General features: G+C 40.7%; 3 pseudogenes; 1 reads left to right on the forward strand and 2 right to left on the reverse strand.

Annotated features, from left to right (window-relative positions):
• Nucleotides 1-3,429: 3,429 nt before the first annotated feature.
• LOC139374421 (probable E3 ubiquitin-protein ligase HERC6) lies at nucleotides 3,430-9,361 on the reverse strand (annotated as a pseudogene).
• Nucleotides 9,362-9,371: 10 nt separating this feature from the next.
• LOC139374422 (probable E3 ubiquitin-protein ligase HERC4) lies at nucleotides 9,372-11,378 on the reverse strand (annotated as a pseudogene).
• A 4,499-nt stretch (nucleotides 11,379-15,877) lies between these two features.
• On the forward strand, nucleotides 15,878-18,258 carry LOC139374423 (T-cell ecto-ADP-ribosyltransferase 2-like; annotated as a pseudogene).
• Nucleotides 18,259-18,786: the final 528 nt, after the last annotated feature.

Here is an 18,786-nt window from a genome sequence, read left to right on the forward strand (position 1 = left end):
AGTCATTTAGGTCAACATTGGATCATTCAGAAATCCTCACTGAACTTCTGGAGAGAGTTTGCTGCACTGAAAGTAAAGGGGCTGAATAATTTTGCACGCCCAATTTTTCAGTTTTTGATTTGTTAAAAAAGTTTGAAATATCCAATAAATGTCGTTCCACTTCATGATTGTGTCCCACTTGTTGTTGATTCTTCACAAAAAAATACAGTTTTATATCTTTGTTTGAAGCCTGAAATGTGGCAAAAGGTCGCAAAGTTCAAGGGGGCCGAATACTTTCGCAAGGCACTGTATCTGTGGAGAGTGGGATATGGTGAGAGAATGACTGTAAACAATTGTTTTATGATAAATATACCTGTTGATGATATGATGTGTAATAATGTTGCCAAATTGTGCCTGTATTCCTAGGTGTTTTCAGAAGACGATAAGTCACAATGTTGTAACGACACTTCTACATCAGCTGTGTATTTCTTGACAGACTGTGATAATTTGCCAATTTCATGACTTGATCTTTAGGGGTGCTTGCCTGCCTGGCTGCTCCACAAGAAAGACATTGTCCTGCATTCCTCAGACTCAGGTGTGTATTGACCGTTAGATGAGAATGTAATGGATTCTATTAGTATTACAATATAAGAATTGTGTTTTTATGACACCTAAATCCATTTGTTTCAGATTACATTGCGGCTGCTGACAAGTGGTGTCGTGGAAATTTCCTTTATTTACCAAATCATGAGAGCAAACCACACACACGTCAGAGATAGTTATCACAAAGTAAATTTTTAATTATATGAGCTCTATCACAACCCTGTGACTCTCAGATCAATTCAGTGTCTATCAATGAATTCTCTGAGAGCCCCTTCCACATTTCAACTGAGATCCTTTATAGCAAAGACACACAGGATAAGACAGCATCGTCATAATTCATCATTCAGCTTTGTCTCCTTTCTCAAACTCAGAAACATAAACCAATCCTCTATATCAACAGGCATATATCAAATCCATCCTATATTGACAAGATCACAGAGACACACTGACTGGCACACAGACATTGTGGAGCCAAGAGATACACGCTTGACCTCTCCCCTCTCTCCGGCCCAAACAACTTAGTCTTGACATAGAACAGATACTGCAACCCCGCCACAGTATTATACAAACACATTCTGATGAGAAGTAACTTACAAACATATGATGAATATAAAACATCTTACCTATGTTCCCAACCAATTCTGATTATTCCCCAACAGTGGATGGGCAAACTACTGCCAATGTTAAAGCGTTCCTTTATCAGAACAGTGGACCCATCATTACTGTTCAGGTGAGCCATGTTGATATTCAATGATTAATAAAATAAAAAAATGGGGAATCAATAGCAAAAGTTTGGACAACTTCATATTGTGCCTTAATTAACTACAATTCAATAGAATATTGTTTGTCATGGTTCGTCTTCAGCATTGACAGGGCTGTTAGCCAGGGTCTTCTCTGGGAGATGGGCTCCAGGGAGGCTGGCCTCCCACCACCCTCTCCCCTCTCCGTCCCCTCCTTCTATGGGGGCACCTTCGTCATCCCAGACCTGCCCCAGGATACCTACACCCAGTTCCTTGACTGGAGAAAGATGGGGTTTTACCTTTAAGAAGATTTTGATTGTTGAATGGCTGTACTGTGTGTTGTTCCTGAGCAGGCACCACAACTACAAATGACCTTCTAGATAATGTGACTGACTAGTCAACTGCAAATGACCTTCTAGATAATGTGACTGACTAGTCCACTGCAAATGACCTTATAGATAATGTGACTGACTAGTCCACTGCAAATGACCTTCTAGATAATGTGACTGACTAGTCAACTGCAAATGACCTTCTAGATAATGTGACTGACTAGTCCACTGCAAATGACCTTATAGATAATGTGACTGACTAGTCCACTGCAAATGACCTTATAGATAATGTGACTGACTAGTCCACTGCAAATGACCTTATAGATAATGTGACTGACTAGTCAACTGCAAATGACCTTATAGCTAATATCACTGACCTGTGTCATCTGTGCATTGACAAGACTGGTGTTAGGCTTCTGAGCTAAAAGCCTAGGCATTAGCCTTAGACACACCTCTTCAGATCTCAGGCAAGGTTACTCATCACACAAGCGTGGTTTACTGAACCACGTTATTTTCATATACCCTGGTGCAACATACTTGTTCATGGTCCCTGACATTACTGAATCCTGAACACATCCTGAATGGTTTTTATCACTAGGGCCAGGTGTGGATCAACGGTTTCAACCTGGGCTGCTACTGGCCCGCTCGCGGCCCACAAATCACCTTGTACGTGCCCGCTAGCATCCTGAGCACATGACCGTCCTGGAGCTGGAGGGGCCCATGCACCCCCGGGCCCTGTACTGTGGAGGTCACCAAAACACTAGTCCTGAACGCCACGGTTGTCTGACCACAAACACCAGAGGGCGCTGTTCCATAAAGAGGATCTCTCATGAGCACTGATGAAAAATGCACTTACTGTATGCGATCTATTTGCAATGACCTTTTTTTAAATCAAAAAGTAATGTTTATAAATGAATCACGGGTGGCTGTACCTCTTACCTCTATTTGACAATTCAGGGTCTTAAAACCCTACGTGATTTTGTTTACACAAGCATCTGTATTCAAAGGTGAATTAAGTATGTGTCATTTGAACAGTATGTATGTTTGGAAATTGAATCAAGTTCACTAAGGAAAATTAGTCATTTAGAAGGGCTATGAACTTGATGTCAGTGGTGCTCAAATCATGACCCTGGAGGTCCATAGTACTGCTGGTTTTCTTTTTATGCCAGTGCTCTATGCAGCTGACAATGCCCCTTTTTAAAGGCATTTTCCCCGATGTTCACAGAGATCACATTCATGGTAAACGCTGGCATGTCTGCTCAAGTGTAAATTACCTTTAAAAGTTTCTTATAGTGCGCTGCGCTATAGAGCGCCTTCCATTAAATCTTGCCCTATATTGTGAATATGTAAGCCAAATGATCTGTGCCTTATTGTGTGCCACCTACCTGGGATATTATGCTTTCATAGATTTCTGTAATGAACCATTTTGGGTGTCTTGTAAATGAATAGTTATTGCGTTCAACTGGAAACCTCATCTGCTTCTTTTGCTCAATTTGATTATTTCAAATACTTTGGGATTTCTTGGTTGTTGTGATTTTTGTTAATGTGTTGTTTAATGTGCAGGCACAAACCATTCTGTACTTTTTGATTTATAAATGTTTTTAATGTGAATGCTATATGATTACACACAAATGACACAGTGCCGCACAGATGAAGTTAAGATTTGAAATACAGCCCTACATTAAAACAATCCAAATCTTAAACCCAACTATGGAACAATGAAAAGATGAACACAGGAGAGGAGTGTAAAACAGAGGAGCAACATTATACACCCTTATTCATTCCAGAAGTTGTGGCTCTATAAGCTGGCTCTGTAGTGTCTCTTTGAAGGGGTATATGGGAAGCTGCAACAGAGAGTGACAGGTCGGTGCCTCTGGGAAATGCTTTTGGGAGGAGTTGAGAAGGGTTTGGACCCTCTTCCTGCTCTGGTTCATACCCAGGATGGGCACACGATCACAGGTGGTAAAAGAGGGGAGGGCAGTAAATGACATAATATAACTTAAATTCTCAGTAGCCTACTTATGTGTTCATCTGTTATAATGAAAATGTTGCACACTTACACATGAAAGCTTTCTTTTAATCCCCTGTCAGTTCCTCAAACACCTCCCAGAGTGTGATGATGTTGGGATGCCCATAATATGGTGAAGCAATAGACACTTGACACGATTCAAACCATTTGTCAAATCAATGTATTAAAAACAAAATTTTAACCAGGTTGCAGAACGTGTTACACAGAACATGTTCACCATGAATCTCAAATCAACCCCAAGGACACTTGTTTTTTTTAGGCTCCATCTTGCCCTCTGACAGGCTAGATGACATTTTCACCATATCTTATATGTTTTTACTTGTCTAATGCTCTCAGATGAAGACAATTGGCTAGGGGCAGAGTTGGGACTGAGCTTCAGTCATGTAGTAACAACACATGGTTCTGACCTGTTTCAGCGTTTCCCAGTCGACGTTCTCCTTCCCCACCATCACTCCCCTCAGTTCCTCTGGTTGGTAGAACTCCACCACGTCCATGTCACACACCTTGAAGAAGCCTTTTTCCTGAACTCTTCAAACACCTTCTCTATTGACTGGTTGATGATGTAGTTCACATAGGTGTCAACAAACTCCTTCCTGTCAAAAGAATGACAGACTGAGTCAGCGATCCATTGAGTTGTAGCTAGTATAGGTTGGTGTCAATTCCAGTTGGTGTCAATTCAAGGAATGAGAAGACCTATTTACTTTCAATTATGGTTTTTCAATTCATACAATTACATTTCAGGTTGAGATGATTTTTGCCAAAATGGAATTGACCCCAACCCTGGTAGCTGTAGCAATGGAAAAATGTGTCACACTGCAAACCTTGTATTTTGTCAGTTGTAAATATTGCTATAATCTTGATTGTTAGCACTTGTGACGAGGTCCACCGCTATGTCACCCCACATCACCTATAAATAGTGAGTAATGAAAATAGTGAGGTAAATGAATAATGACAACACTGCAGACTGAGGGTATGGACAAATAGATGGGAGTGATCTGGGAGAGACACACTGAAATAATATAATTGATCTTATGTTCAGTTATTCATACCGCTTCACTTCAATTACCTACAGATGTAGGATCTTAATTTGAGCCAATTTGATACAGCAGGAAAATAATCCTGCAGCAACAGGAAATGTGAATTATTATGTGTATTATATTAATGGACATTTTTTGTATGGGTTTCGTAAGGGCAAATCAAGTCTGTCATTTTAAAGTGGAAATGACTAACTTTAGAAGCCTTGTAATTACTTTTTTATTTTTTAACCTTTATTTAACTAGGCAAGTCAGTTAATTAAGAACAAATTCTTATTTACAACAGTGGGTTAACTGCCTTGTTCAGGGGCAGAATTACAGATTTTTACCTTGTCAGCTCGGGGATTCAATCCAGCAACCTTTCGGTTACTGGCCCAACGCTCTAACCACTAGGCTACCTCTAACCACTAGGCCCCAGACCTTTAAAACCTAGAATACACTACAAGTTTGCATTTCCTGCTGTGAGGGAAAATTGTCAACAACAAAATAGTGATCAAATTAAGATCCTACATCTGTATTATGTTACATATTATTTGTTCATTGATCAAACGGTTTAAATGCAATACATACGGAGACAGTCATGTCCATATTTTCGACATCATCATCAGAATAATCCAAGCTGTACTGCAAAGTCCTTAAAAAGCATTGAAAATAATATGTGACAATAGATGTGACAATTATCAATGGGCAATCAATAAATCATGATGCATTAATCAATAAAAAACTATTTATCTAAATAAGTCATCATTGTTTATCCACACAGAGCAAGAGCCATGCCCCTGAGATGCAATAAAATGCCTCGAGATGCAATTTCTTAATCTGTCCTTGGTGTCCTTATAACAAATAAAACTGCCTGTAATATAATACATTACTGACTAAAGGATAAAAATACGTTATGGTATAAACTTACCCTGCTTCAATGGGGCTAAACTCTCTCAAGTCCTTTAAAGAGGGCTTGATGTTCACCAGCTTCTTGAAGAATGCCATGGTGAAGGGGAAGTGCACCATGTTGTTGTTTTACAGGGACATCCCACAGAGAAACCCAAACAGGAAATCACGCTTCTCCTCTACTCTAGGCTGTTAGTGAGGATGGGTTGGACAAGAGACAAGAAATACGCCATGAGGGAAAGTATAGGACATGCTGTTGATAACCTGATAACCTGCTTGATATGCAGTAAAGGGAAGGTAATGTGGGTTCTAGAATACAGTAGTAGGCTAGTAATACAGTAGTAATTCTGTAGTAGTTCCTCTCTAGGAACATAACATTACATACAGTGTTTCACTACCAGCACCTTTGAAGCTATTTGAAAGTCCAATGATTATTGATAATCATAAAATAATGTGGTGAGGCGTGGACAACCTCATAATCCATGTGTGATTTCCCTAAACGTGCCGTCACCTTTGCAGGGAACCAGGCCAGCGTCTTGGTGTCGCTGTACATGAACATCCCAGACTCGGGTACCAACAGCCTATCAGACAAATGGAGGAAGAAGTCCCTTTTGTAGACGTCTGTCAACCTCGCATCCTCGTCGAAATACACCTGAGAGGGGTAAGCACTACGTTTCGGCGTAGCCCTTCTCTGTTCAAAACATTGTCTCATCATTGGAAAGCTATCATTCCTAAATGGAAAGTGTGTTCGATGAGTGATGCTCTCCTCAGCCTCAGCTCAAAGAACGGAGCAGGGGGATTCTGCAATTGCATACAGTACAATATTAAGTCTTCAGTCAGTGCTCTTCTAGTACAAGACAGGTATTCATTTCAACCAGTTTCTCCCATCAAAAAGGTTAAGAAATATGGTTGGTTTCTTCAGTCGTGGCGGTCAACATTCTGGAGCTGCTTGGAATGCAGGCTTTTGCTCCGGCCCTGTTCTAACGCACCTGATTCAGCTAATCAAGGTCCTGGTGAGCAGCTGATTAGTGGAACCAGGTGTGTTAGAGCAGGGCAAGAGCAAAAGCCTGCATACACAGTCAGTTGGTCTCCAGTAGGGGGTTTAGCCACCCTGATTTATACTATCTGCTGTATATTAAAATAATATATATTGAGAAGCAAGTTTCATTACGCTTGTGAGTGCGGCATTGAAATGCGTTAAAAAATGTTTTTCTTGCTGTGCAGATTCATCGAGAATGGGTAATGACGAAAGATGGCAGGTGTCTGATCCACATCTTGAAAGTGATGGAAAAGAAAGTGTACAATGCATCTCAATTAAGGAGCTTCTTCGTCTAATTACGTTGATCTGCACTGAAATTAACTTTAGCAGGTGAGAAAGATTCTCTAGTAGGAAAGCAAAATGTTTCCTTCACTCTCTCTTTCCAGATAAGTTCAGGTAGAGGAAATCTCAAGCCTCTATTGAGATGCAGCCTAGGACACTTTCTAAGACCCAAACAACAAACATCAAAACACCTCAAGACTGACAGCAAATAGCATAGTTAGCAATCAGTGACTGATACAAAATATATGTTTTTACCTTCTTTGAACATAAACACCAACGCTTTACACCCTCCCCTAGAAATATGTGTTTGAAGTGAACATCAAAGGCAAACCAAAAATCTGGAGAGATCCAGAACGTTCTGGAACGTTCTGGGTCTCTCCAGCTTTTTGGTTTGCCTTTGAAATATAGAAAAGTAAAATACATTTTGACAATAAATACAAAATTATTAGCAAGTATTAGCAAAATATTTTCCATGTGAGTCAGCAAAATATTATTTAATCAAGTCTCAGTTAGGTCTCATCAGTTCTAAATAGGTTGCATTGAAACAGCTGCCACCCTGGCACCAGATTGGTCCCGGAAGTTGACTGGTTAAAATGGGAAATCAGCTTTATAAATGGATTGACAGTACGAGCAGAGAAGCATGGACACGGACTCTGTGGAGATGGCGTTGGTGCGTTGAATATGTTTACTTTTCACCAACAGGGCCTTCTTCCACACCCCAATGTGCTTGGTCATGACAAAGGGCTTCAATGAGTCGGTCACATCCAGGACATGATAGCACACAGATTGGCCGAGGGATAATGGCACCGGAGGGGATGGCTGCAGTTTTACGTGCTTCTAACCAAATGTGATATATATATTTATTTTTTTTGCGTTGTTTGTAACTTATTTTCATACTTATTTTGTACATAATGTGCTGCTGCATTCTCTTATGACCAAAAATAACATCTGGACATCAGAACAGCGATTACTCACCTCGAACTGGACAAAGAATTTTCCTTTAACGAGTCCGATGCGAAGGATATACTGCTTTCTCGGGAACGGGCACAAATCCCCATCATTTGCATGAAGAAAAGACGGAGAAAAAGGTTGGGCTGCCTTCTGAGAATTTGTAGGCGAGTAAGTAAACCTCCACTGCCATCCGTTCTATTGGCCAGCGTGCAATCATTGGAAAACAAAATGGATGATCTACGTTCAAGATTATCCTACCAAAGGAACATTAAAAACTGCAATATCTTATGTTTCACAGAGTCGTGGCTGAACGACGACACTGATAATATAGAGCTTGTGGGATTTTCCATGCATCAGCAGTACAGAGAAGCTATGTCTGGTAAGACGAGAGGTGGGGTGTGTGTCTATTTGTCAATAACAGCTGGTGCGCAATGTGAAGTCTTGAGGTATTGCTCACCTGAGGTAGAGTACCTTATGATAAGCTGTAGACCACGCTATCTACCGAAAGAGTTCTCATCTATATTAATCGTAGCCGTCTATTTACCATCACAAACCGATGCTGGCACTAAGACCGCACTCAACGAGCTATATAAGGCCACCTTTACTCCACACACAGAGACGCATACAAAGCTCTCACTTGCCCTCCATTTGGAGAATCTGACCATAGTTATATCCTCCCGATTCCTGCTTACAAGTAAAAACTAAAGCAGGAAGTACCAGTCACTCGTTCAATATGGAAGTGATCAGATGACGTGGATGCTACGCCATAGGACTGTTTTGCCACCACAGACTGGAATATTTTCCGGGATTCATCCAATGGCATTGAAGAGTATACCACCTCAGTCATCGGCTTCATCAATAAGTAAATCAACAACGTCGTCCCCACAGTGACAGTACCTACATATCCCAACCAGAAACCATGGATTACAGGCAACATCCGCATTGAGCTAGAGCTGTGGCTTTCAAGGAGCGGGACACTAACCCAGATACTTTAAGAAATCCCGCTACACCCTCAGACAAACCAACAAACAGGCAAAGCGTCAATGCAGGATTAAGAATTAATCCTACTACATGACTCTGATGCTCGTCGGATGTGGCAGGGCTTGAAAACTATTCAAGCAAGCTTACCAGACGAGCTTACCAGACGAGCGAAATGCCTTTCACTGAAGCATGCATGAGAGCACCAGCTGTTCCTGACGACTGTGTGATAACTCTCTCGGTAGCCAATTTGAGCAAGACCTTTAATTAAACAGGTCAACATTCAAAGCCACGGGGCCAGACGGATTACCAGGACGTGTACTCAAAGCATGCACGGACCAACTGGCAAGGGTCCTCACTGCCATTTTCAACCTCTCCCTGACCGAGTCTTTAATACCTACATGTTTCAAGCAGACTGCCGTAGTCCCTGTGCCCAAGGAAGCAAAGGTAACCTGCCTAAATGATTACCGTCCTGTAGCACTCACTTCGGTAGCCATCAACAGCATCATCCCGGACACCCTAGACCAACTCCAATTTACATTCTGCCACAACAGATACACAGATAATGGAATCTCAATCACACTCCACCCTGCCCTTTCCCATCTGGACAAAAGGAACACCTATGTGAGAATACTGTTCATTGACTACAGCTCAGCGTTCAACACCATAGTGCCCACAAAGCTCATCACTAAGCTAAGGACCCTGGGACTAAACACCTCCCTCTGCAACTGGATCCTCGACTTCCAGACGGGCCGTCGCCATCATTAAGTTTGCTGGCTACACAACAGTCGTAGGCCTGATCACCGACAACAATGAGACAGCCTATATGCAGGAAGTCAGAGACCTCACAGTGTGGTGCCAGGACAACAGCCTCTCCCTCAATGTGAGCAAGACACAGGAGCTGATCATGGACTACAGGAAAAGGCGGCCCGAACAAGCCCCCATTAACATCGACGGGGCTGTAGTGGAGCGGGTCGAGAGTTTCAAGTTCCTTGGTGTCCACATCACCAACAAACTATCATGGTCCAAACACACCAAGAGAGTCGTGAAGAGGGCACGACAACACTTTTTCCCCCTCAGGAGACTGAAAAGATTTGGCATGGGTCCTCAGATCGACAAAGTTCTATAGCTGCACCATCGAGAGCATCCTGACCGGTTGCATCACCACATGGTATGGCAACTCCTCGGCATCTGACCATAAGGTGCTATAGAGGGTAGTGCGTACAGTCCGGTACATCACTGGGGCCAAGCTTCCTGCCATCCAGGATCTATATACTAGGCGGAGTCAGCAACTGATCAATCTTTACTCCATTTCCCAGCTGCCCCTGCTTTCCATGCCCAAATGAGTAGATCTTATTGGAGGGCCCCACAAATGCTAAAATATTTCTCAACAGTTAATTCTAAAAAGGTCTTATGCTAAGATGAAAATAACCAAACAGATATTAGATATATCAGGGGCCTCCAACTACTGCCTGAGGGAGCTACTGGGTGTGAAGACTTTTGTTTAAACATAGCACACGTGTTTCAAACAGTGTACTGTTCATGGTCTTCGGTCCGGACCTTGATTACTTAAATATATTTAACTACAGTCAACATATACATTGTATAATGTATACTGTACCTGTTGTGTCCCCTAGTCCCAGTCGCCCGGCGGTGTTCTTGCTCCAGCTGAACACAGCTCCAGAAAGGGACAGAGCAAAGTGAGAACATTGTACAGGATTACACTTGTTGAAAGGTTAGACCATTTTGGTTAAGTCATATTGTGAAACTCAAGCGATTAGCGGTGTGTTCATGGTCATTTACCCTGTGTTAGTGAAATTGAATGCTGGTCTCCACATGCAAGTTACCTAACGGTTACATAGGTTATCCAATGGTCTGATAGAAAAAAATAATTAAAGAAAGAAACTGATGAATCAGATTAGAGTTGGCCCATTTGAATTAAATGATGAATAAATAGTTGTTATACTTTAGCTATTTGAATGTGGGGGTGGCTAAAAGGTCAATCAAAACATTGACACTGAATTACTATAAGGTATTGCTCACATTTTTTAGGGTAAGCTATGTATAAATGCATCATTATATGGAATGGAACCCAACTGGGAATATTGGCTTTGTCCAAGCAGAGAACCCGGCCCTCTTCAGACAGTAAACCGGTATGAGAATCTCCGCAACTCAGAGCCCGAATCATCTCCTTACTACAGTTCACAATCTCTAAAGCACATAAAACATATGATTCCGCAACTCAGAAAAATATGTTATAAAAATTGATTGGAAAGGAGATTAGACCTACTCAGTTTCCCTGTGATTATTATCCCATCTTGGTCCTCTTGAATCCGCGCGACTGAGACGTCTCCCATTATTTCTGATAAACGAGACCACATTGTTACCTGAGGACAGATCCTGAATTTTCGATTTTAGATTGAGGTGTATAAAATCAATGCAACTAATATCAGTTTTGGTCGTATCTAAACCATTCGGCTTCACTAAACCAAATCCAGAATGACTATCCTCTCCCCATGAAATCATTGTTGTGTAATATTTTTAAACTAGCCCATATAGTTTCTAACACTTGAAGGACAGCACTTTGCGATGCTCCGTCTCAATGATGGGTATGTGATCAATATCATGCCAAATGTATTCACAAATGTAAATCACCAATCCACAAATGTAAATCACTTTCCACAAATGTAAATTAAGCATTTCACTGTAAGGTCTACCTACACCTGTTGTATTCGGCACACGTAAACTTTGATTTGAATCACCAATCTACAAATGTAAATCACCAATCCACAAATGTAAATCATTTTCCACAAATGTAAATCACCAATCCACAAATGTAAATCACTTTCCACAAATGTAAATCACTTTCCACAAATGTAAATCACCAATCCACAAATGTAAATCACTAATCCACAAATGTAAATCACATTCCACAAATGTAAATCGCTATCAACAAATGCAATTCACTATCCACAAACAAACCCCTTTTGATTTGTATTTGTAAATCGATATATTGCATTTGAATTATTTTACAAATGCAGATATACAGGTCATTTCCAAAGGCCTTCTCACGTGTAGAAAAAAAGTAGAAAGCGATTTGTATTCTTTGAAAAAAACGTTTATAGCCATTGAAAGCGATTTCAATGGCTCCTGCAGGAATTATAGTATGGTAAATATGTTAACCATATGTGTAACCATAGTATGTCCAATTTAAATAATCGAAACCCGAGCACTAGATTACTATATATTTGCAAACCAAAATTGCGGTGTACACTCGTTCATCACCCAAATAGTTGAATTAGCTGGCTAGTGTGATAGCACCACTAAATGTGAAGGATATGTCATACATTGTAAATTATTATAATCCATCCTGTAAATTATTATAATCCATCCGCTGTCTCATGTTGCACAGACGATGAGCATTAAGGAGACATTAATAACGCTTGAAACATTACCACCTAGTCGATACCTATTACCTACATGCATTTCAACTGGCTGCTTCACCTTCTTTATGCATTTCAACTGGCTGCTTCACCTTCTTTTTAAATGCTGATCTGAAAATTGTTTCTGTTACGTATACGCTGGGAGTCGGAAAGCGAGTTCAAGAAGTGACTTTTAATAATAAATAACACAAGGCACAAAACAAGAGTCGCGTACAGACATGAAACAACGGAACAGAAACAATAAGGCCTAGGGAGAGTACCGAAGGGAGTGACATATATAGCGAAGGTAATCAGGCAGATGACTGAGTCCAGGTGAGTCCCGGAGAGGGAGTATACGTTATACGTGACAGTTTCGGAGTTTGAAAAGAACCATGCCTCAGAGACGTCCTTCAGATTTGCCGTGTTTTTGTGTGTGTGTTTTTTTTCAGATGTTATAATAATTACCAAACTTCCTTTTTAAGCTCACGTTTATCATGATTATTTCTAAAAAAAGATCTGTCAGCAGTGTTTTGCAGCGATTACAGCTGTGAGTCTTTCTGGGTAAATCTCTTAAGAATTTTCCACACCTGGATTATGCAACATTTGCCCATTATTCTTTAAAGAATTCTTCAAGCTCTATCAAGTTGGTTGTTGATCATTGCAAGACCACAATTTTAAGGTATTGCCATAGATTTTCAAGTAGATTTAAGTCTAAACTGTAACTTGGCCCCTCAGGAATATTCACTGTCTTCTTGGTAAGAAACTCCAGTGTAGATTTGGCATTGTGTTTTAGCTTATTGTCCTGCTGAAAGGTGAATTCACCTCCCAGTGTCTGGTGGAAAGCAGACTGAACCAGGTTTTCCTCTAGGATTTTGACTTTGCTAAGCTCCATCCCATTTATTTTTCATCCTGAAAAACCCCCAAGTCCTTGATGATTACAAGTATACCCATAACATGATGCAGCCGCCACTTAAAAATATGGAGAGTGGTACTTACCAATGTGTTGTAATGGATTTGCGGATTTGCGTTCAGGAAAAAAATTGTAATTGCTTTGCCACATTTTTTGAAGTATTGCTTTAGTACCTTGTTGCCAACATGATACATGTTTTGGAATTTTTAAAATTCTGTACTGGCTTTTCACTGTCAATTAGGTAGTATTGTGGCGTACCTACAATGTTGTTGATTCATCCTCAGTTTTCTCCTATCACATCCATTAAACTATGTAACTGTTTTAAAGTCACCATTGGCCTCATGGTGAAATCTTCCTGGTTTCCTTCCTCTATGGCATCTGAGTTAGGAAGGACACCTGTATCTTTGTAGTGACTGGGTGTATAGATACATTATCCAAAGTGTAATTAATAACTTCACCATGCTCAAATGGATATTCATTGTCTGCTTCTTTAAATTTTTATCCATCTACCAATTGGTGTCCTTCTTTGCAAGGCATTGGAAAACCTCCCTGGTCTTTGTGGTTGAATCTGTGTTTGAAATTCCCTGCTTCAACTGAGGGACCTTAAAGATAATTGCATGTTTGGGATACAGAGATGAGGGAGTAATTCAAAAGTCATGTTAAACACTATTATTGCACACATAGTGAGTCGATACGACTTATTATGTGATTTATTAAGGACATTTTTTACCTCTGAACTTATTTAGGCATGCCATAACAAAGGGGTTGAATATTTATTTTTTAATTTTTTATGAATTTATTTAAAAAATCATAGAACGCAATTCCACATTTACATTATGGGGTATTGTGTGTAGTCTAGTGACCAACAATCTAAATTTAATACATTTTAAATGTAGGCTGTAACATAACAACATTTGGAAAAAGTCAAAGGGTGTGAACAATTCTGAAGGCACCGTTTCTCCCCAGACCAATTCAGATAAAACGACAGCCTACCAGTTGGTTGCTCGTTGTAGCCTACTCCTCATTTCATCAACTTTTCTTCTAATATATATATATATTTATTTTTTTTTACATAGAATTAAGCATAAAGATTATGGCTCAAGATTGCAAGAAAAGGTATGTGTGTATGTGAGAGAGAGAGATTATGTACAGTATCTAATAGAGAGGAAGAGGAAGAGAGTAAGAGGAAGTGTTATACAGTCCTCTGAGGAAGTGAGACCATTCAAAGGACTGTTAAACAAGTTCAGAAGGTGAGATTGAAAATCTAACAAATAATTATTTGGATATTCAATTTCTATGGGTATTTCCGAATCAATGAAATAGCGCAAAGTTCTCTGTATCGAGCATAGCAAAAGCTTTCTCAAACAAGGAAATTAAATAGGCTAGTGGCAACTTAAGAAACAATATTGTCATGCAATCAAGGTATGCACTTAAGGAAATATACTGCTAAAGTATCTGCTGACAAATTAACAATATGTTTGCAGTGTACATGATTATTCTGTAGCATAATTAACTGTACAGCAACATTATATTTTAGCAACCTTTGACCAGAAATAAGAAGCAGGAAGTAAAGTTCTAGATGTGGGGAGACTACAGTAAAGAGGAACTATAATGTTTCAGGAACTTGGGTGGTTTTCTTAACCTGATTTGAGTTGATTCTAGTGACTAATTGTGACCTTATACAGTCATAATGTAAGGTAACATTGTAATATACAGTGGGGAGAACAAGTATTTGATGCACTGCCAATTTTGCAGGTTTTCCTACTTACAAAGCATGTAGAGGTCTGTAATTGTTTTATCATAGGTACACTTCAACTGTGAGAGACGGAATCTAAAACAAAAATCCATGAAATCACATTGTATGATTTTTAAGTAATTCATTTGCATTTTATTGCATGACATAAGTATTTGATACATCAGAAAAGCAGAACTTAATATTTGGTACAGAAACCTTTGTTTGCAATTACAGAGATCATACGTTTCCCATAGTTCTTGACCAGGTTTGCACACACTGCAGCAGGGATTTTGGCCCACTCCTCCATACAGACCTTCTCCAGATCCTTCAGGTTTTGGGGCTGTCGCTGGGCAATACGGACTTTCAGCTCCCTCCAAAGATTTTCTATTGGGTTCAGGTCTGGAGACTGGCTAGGCCACTCCAGGACCTTGAGATGCTTCTTACGGAGCCACTCCTTAGTTGCCCTGGCTGTGTGTTTCGGGTCTAGGTCATGCTTCTTCAATGCTCTTACTGAGGGAAGGAGGTTGTTGGCCAAGATCTCACGATACATGGCCCCATCCATCCTCCCCTCAATACGGTGCAGTCGTCCTGATGTTTCCACCACCATGCTTCACGGTTGGGATGGTGATCTTGGGGTTGTACTCTTCCTTCTTCTTCCTCCAAACACGGCGGGTGGAGTTTAGACCAAAAAGCTCTATTTTTGGCTAATCAGACCACATGACATTCTCCCATTCCTCCTCCGGATCATCCAGATGGTCATTGGCAAACTTCAGATGGGCCTGGACATGCGCTGGCTTGAGCAGGGGGACCTTGCGTGCACTGCAGGATTTTAATCCATGACGGCGTAGTGTGTTACTAATGGTTTTCTTTGAGACTGTGGTCCCAGCTCTCTTCAGGTCATTGACCAGGTCCTGCCGTGTAGTTCTGGGCTGATCCCTCACCTTCCTCATGATCATTGATGCCCCACAAGGTGAGATCTTGCATGGAGCCCCAGACCGAGCGTGACTGACAGTCATCTTGAACTTCTTCCATTTTCTAATATTCAACGGTTTGGAAGGAATCAGTGGCTAACTGCAAGCATTGCAAAGCAATCATTAGCCTGCTATTCAGTGGAGTGGCTGTGTTGTACCAAGTCTAAGATTAAGGGTCTCTTTTCCTAGTTTAAAATGATAAACATTCAACATTTGTGCCACGCTCAAAACAACTGTTAACTCGGAACTGCAAAATCTGACTTCAGTGAGTTCAAGACAACTGGGAACTCGGGAAAAACAAGCTACGACTTTCGACCTTTCATCCAACTCGGAATTGTAAATCCGGGACTTGGGCCTCTTTCTAGAGCTACAACCTGAAGATCACTGACTTCATCATGATTTGACCTTTTTTTCTTCTAGTTCCCAGTTCTTTTGAAAACACCATAAATCCAGAGAATGGCAGACTTTGATGACAAAGTTTGATGACAAAATTTGCCCACAAAGGACCGCCGCGCCACCTTCCTGTTCAAGTGAGCACAACAAGGTGAGTCCAAACATGTATTGTATGCTGCTGCATAAATTATGTAATATGCCAGGGAGATATGTATACTGTAGCTAATAAAGTAATACTAAGTGTATGTTGTGTAGTAAGCTGTTAGTAGCCCATGTGCCTCACCCAAATCATTTGGTATTTTTTCACCTCTAAATTTCGCCTACGGTTCTGACTTGGTGGTGCACATGTAGCCTATAACCTGTTTTTGAGAAATGTAATCATCGAATATTGTAAGAACTGTAATTGTCTGCTTATATGCCCCCTTTATTTCTCCTGCGCTTCTGACTTTGTGTACAGGGAGAATAATGTAAGAACAGCCCATGTTCTAAATTCTGTCTGTCTGTACATTTCAAAAGTGCTGAACAAATAGTTATATTGACTACGTCCTTCCTAGCTCACTCATTGTCTTAATCAAAGTTACGGATTGCCTCTTATCCGCTTGTCATCCCCTTATTTCATAGTTTGTACATCTCAATTGTCTGTAGAAACCACATTTGTTTAAGCAAGTCAGCCATATCAGCTATGTTTTTTGAAAAGGCAGTAAATGAGGCTGAATGAACTGTTTCGCTGTCAGACAAGGCTCTGCTGATAGCCAGGTGTAGCAGTGGTAAGGTGTTGGGACTGCTGTTAGAACTCTGCTGTTGGGACAGCTTTATGTAGGTCCTAACAGTTTGTGGGCACCGTAAAACAGTGCCCACAGTAAAATGTTTGGATTCAGGTGGATTGCTGTGTCCTCACCTTTGTTCTGATCATTTCCTCATAGTCTCCAAAGTGTTCCGTTTCAGTTTTTAGTATGGTTATGCGTAGGCATCTCATATTTCTTCAGTTAAAAACATTTCAATTCGGCCCTCTCCATATAGGACAATTCCCAAGAGTGTAAAGGGTTAAAATCATTGAAAGAAAAAATGTGATACAAGGCTAAGAAGTGATTTTTTTCGCCCCCCCCCCCCCCCCCCCCAAAAAAAAAAAAAAACGGTAATGGAAAATATTGATAAAAGGTCAGATCGCACACAATTGCAAAATTAGATTGTTGTCATGAAAAGTTGGGTCCCACATGTGTAGTTTGTCAGTTTCCCTGGGTTTAAATAATATGTTCAACTACTCTCTATTCTTTAGATTACTACTGTGGTAAAGCAACTGGACATTGCTCCTAATGTAGTGGATGACCAGTTTATTCAATGTCGAGAGCAGATGCTAAAGAAGGGCGTTTATTGAAAGCAGAGTTGAATGCCAGTATGGAATATCATGCTTCATGGGAGGCAAAGCAATGTACAATGTTAATCCCAGGAAGTGTCAAGGAACACACGGCTGCTTGGTGGCTTACGGACATGGGGAAAGGATTTACAAAAGACTTTCAACGATGCAGTGGAGACTCAGGGTGGGAGTGTCAATCTCTACAACGGTGACTTCCGGTTATAATCCCTCCATTTCCTGCTGATGGATGCCATGAGGCTTTTGAGGACAGAGAACCTCAAACTGTATTTCGTGGCTCAAGCCAAAAGTATGAGGCACAATTAAGGTCAGAAGTGCGAATTGGGAGGTTTACCTCAAGCGAGGCCAAACTTTCCAACTCGGAGGAAACTGCTACAGACAACGGGACCCTTTTCAACATCACTTCCTGCACTGTAGTCGATGTGGATGCCCACACTTGTGACTCAGAATGCACTGAGCAGCTGTTTTCTCCAGCAAGGGTCTTTAGTATGGCTGAAGTATATGAAGTAGTGAACAACAATGATGAGGAGAAGTACAGCGAGATTGTTTTTGACAAATTCAAGGATTCACAGCAATCACAACTGCTACCTCTTTTCCAGGTAAGACCCGGCTTAGTTTCTAGTGTGTGAAAGGTTCAGATTCAACTCTGTTCATGTGCAGCAATCTTGCTCATTGGAAATGAACCCCCTTCCACAACCCCCGGGTCTCTCTCTCCCGCTCGTTCTCACTTTTATCTCTTACACCAGGTCTTCTTTAACCTCTGAAGGCTCCTCTAATAGGTTGCTGAGCAATGGCTGCATTTCTCTGTTTTCCTGACCGTTGGGACTGACCTATAACAAACTGAAGGTTTGCAAGACATGCATGCATGCACACACAAACAAACAATTGCGTGTATGTAGATTAGGTACTAATTCACAGACAATTGCATTTGTATTTATTCCGGATCCCCATTAGCTGTTGCCAAGGCAGCAGCTACTCTTCCTGGGGTCCAATCACAATTACATACAATACAACAATACATAACACAACACATTATTACACGCTACTCTACCATAACACATTTACAATACAAAATCAATAATACAGCAAAATGACAATATTAAAATGTATGTGTGCACAGTGTTCAGTCAT

The sequence above is a fragment of the Oncorhynchus clarkii genome, chromosome 19, assembly GCF_045791955.1.
Source record: "Oncorhynchus clarkii lewisi isolate Uvic-CL-2024 chromosome 19, UVic_Ocla_1.0, whole genome shotgun sequence".
Lineage (NCBI taxonomy): Eukaryota > Metazoa > Chordata > Actinopteri > Salmoniformes > Salmonidae > Oncorhynchus > Oncorhynchus clarkii.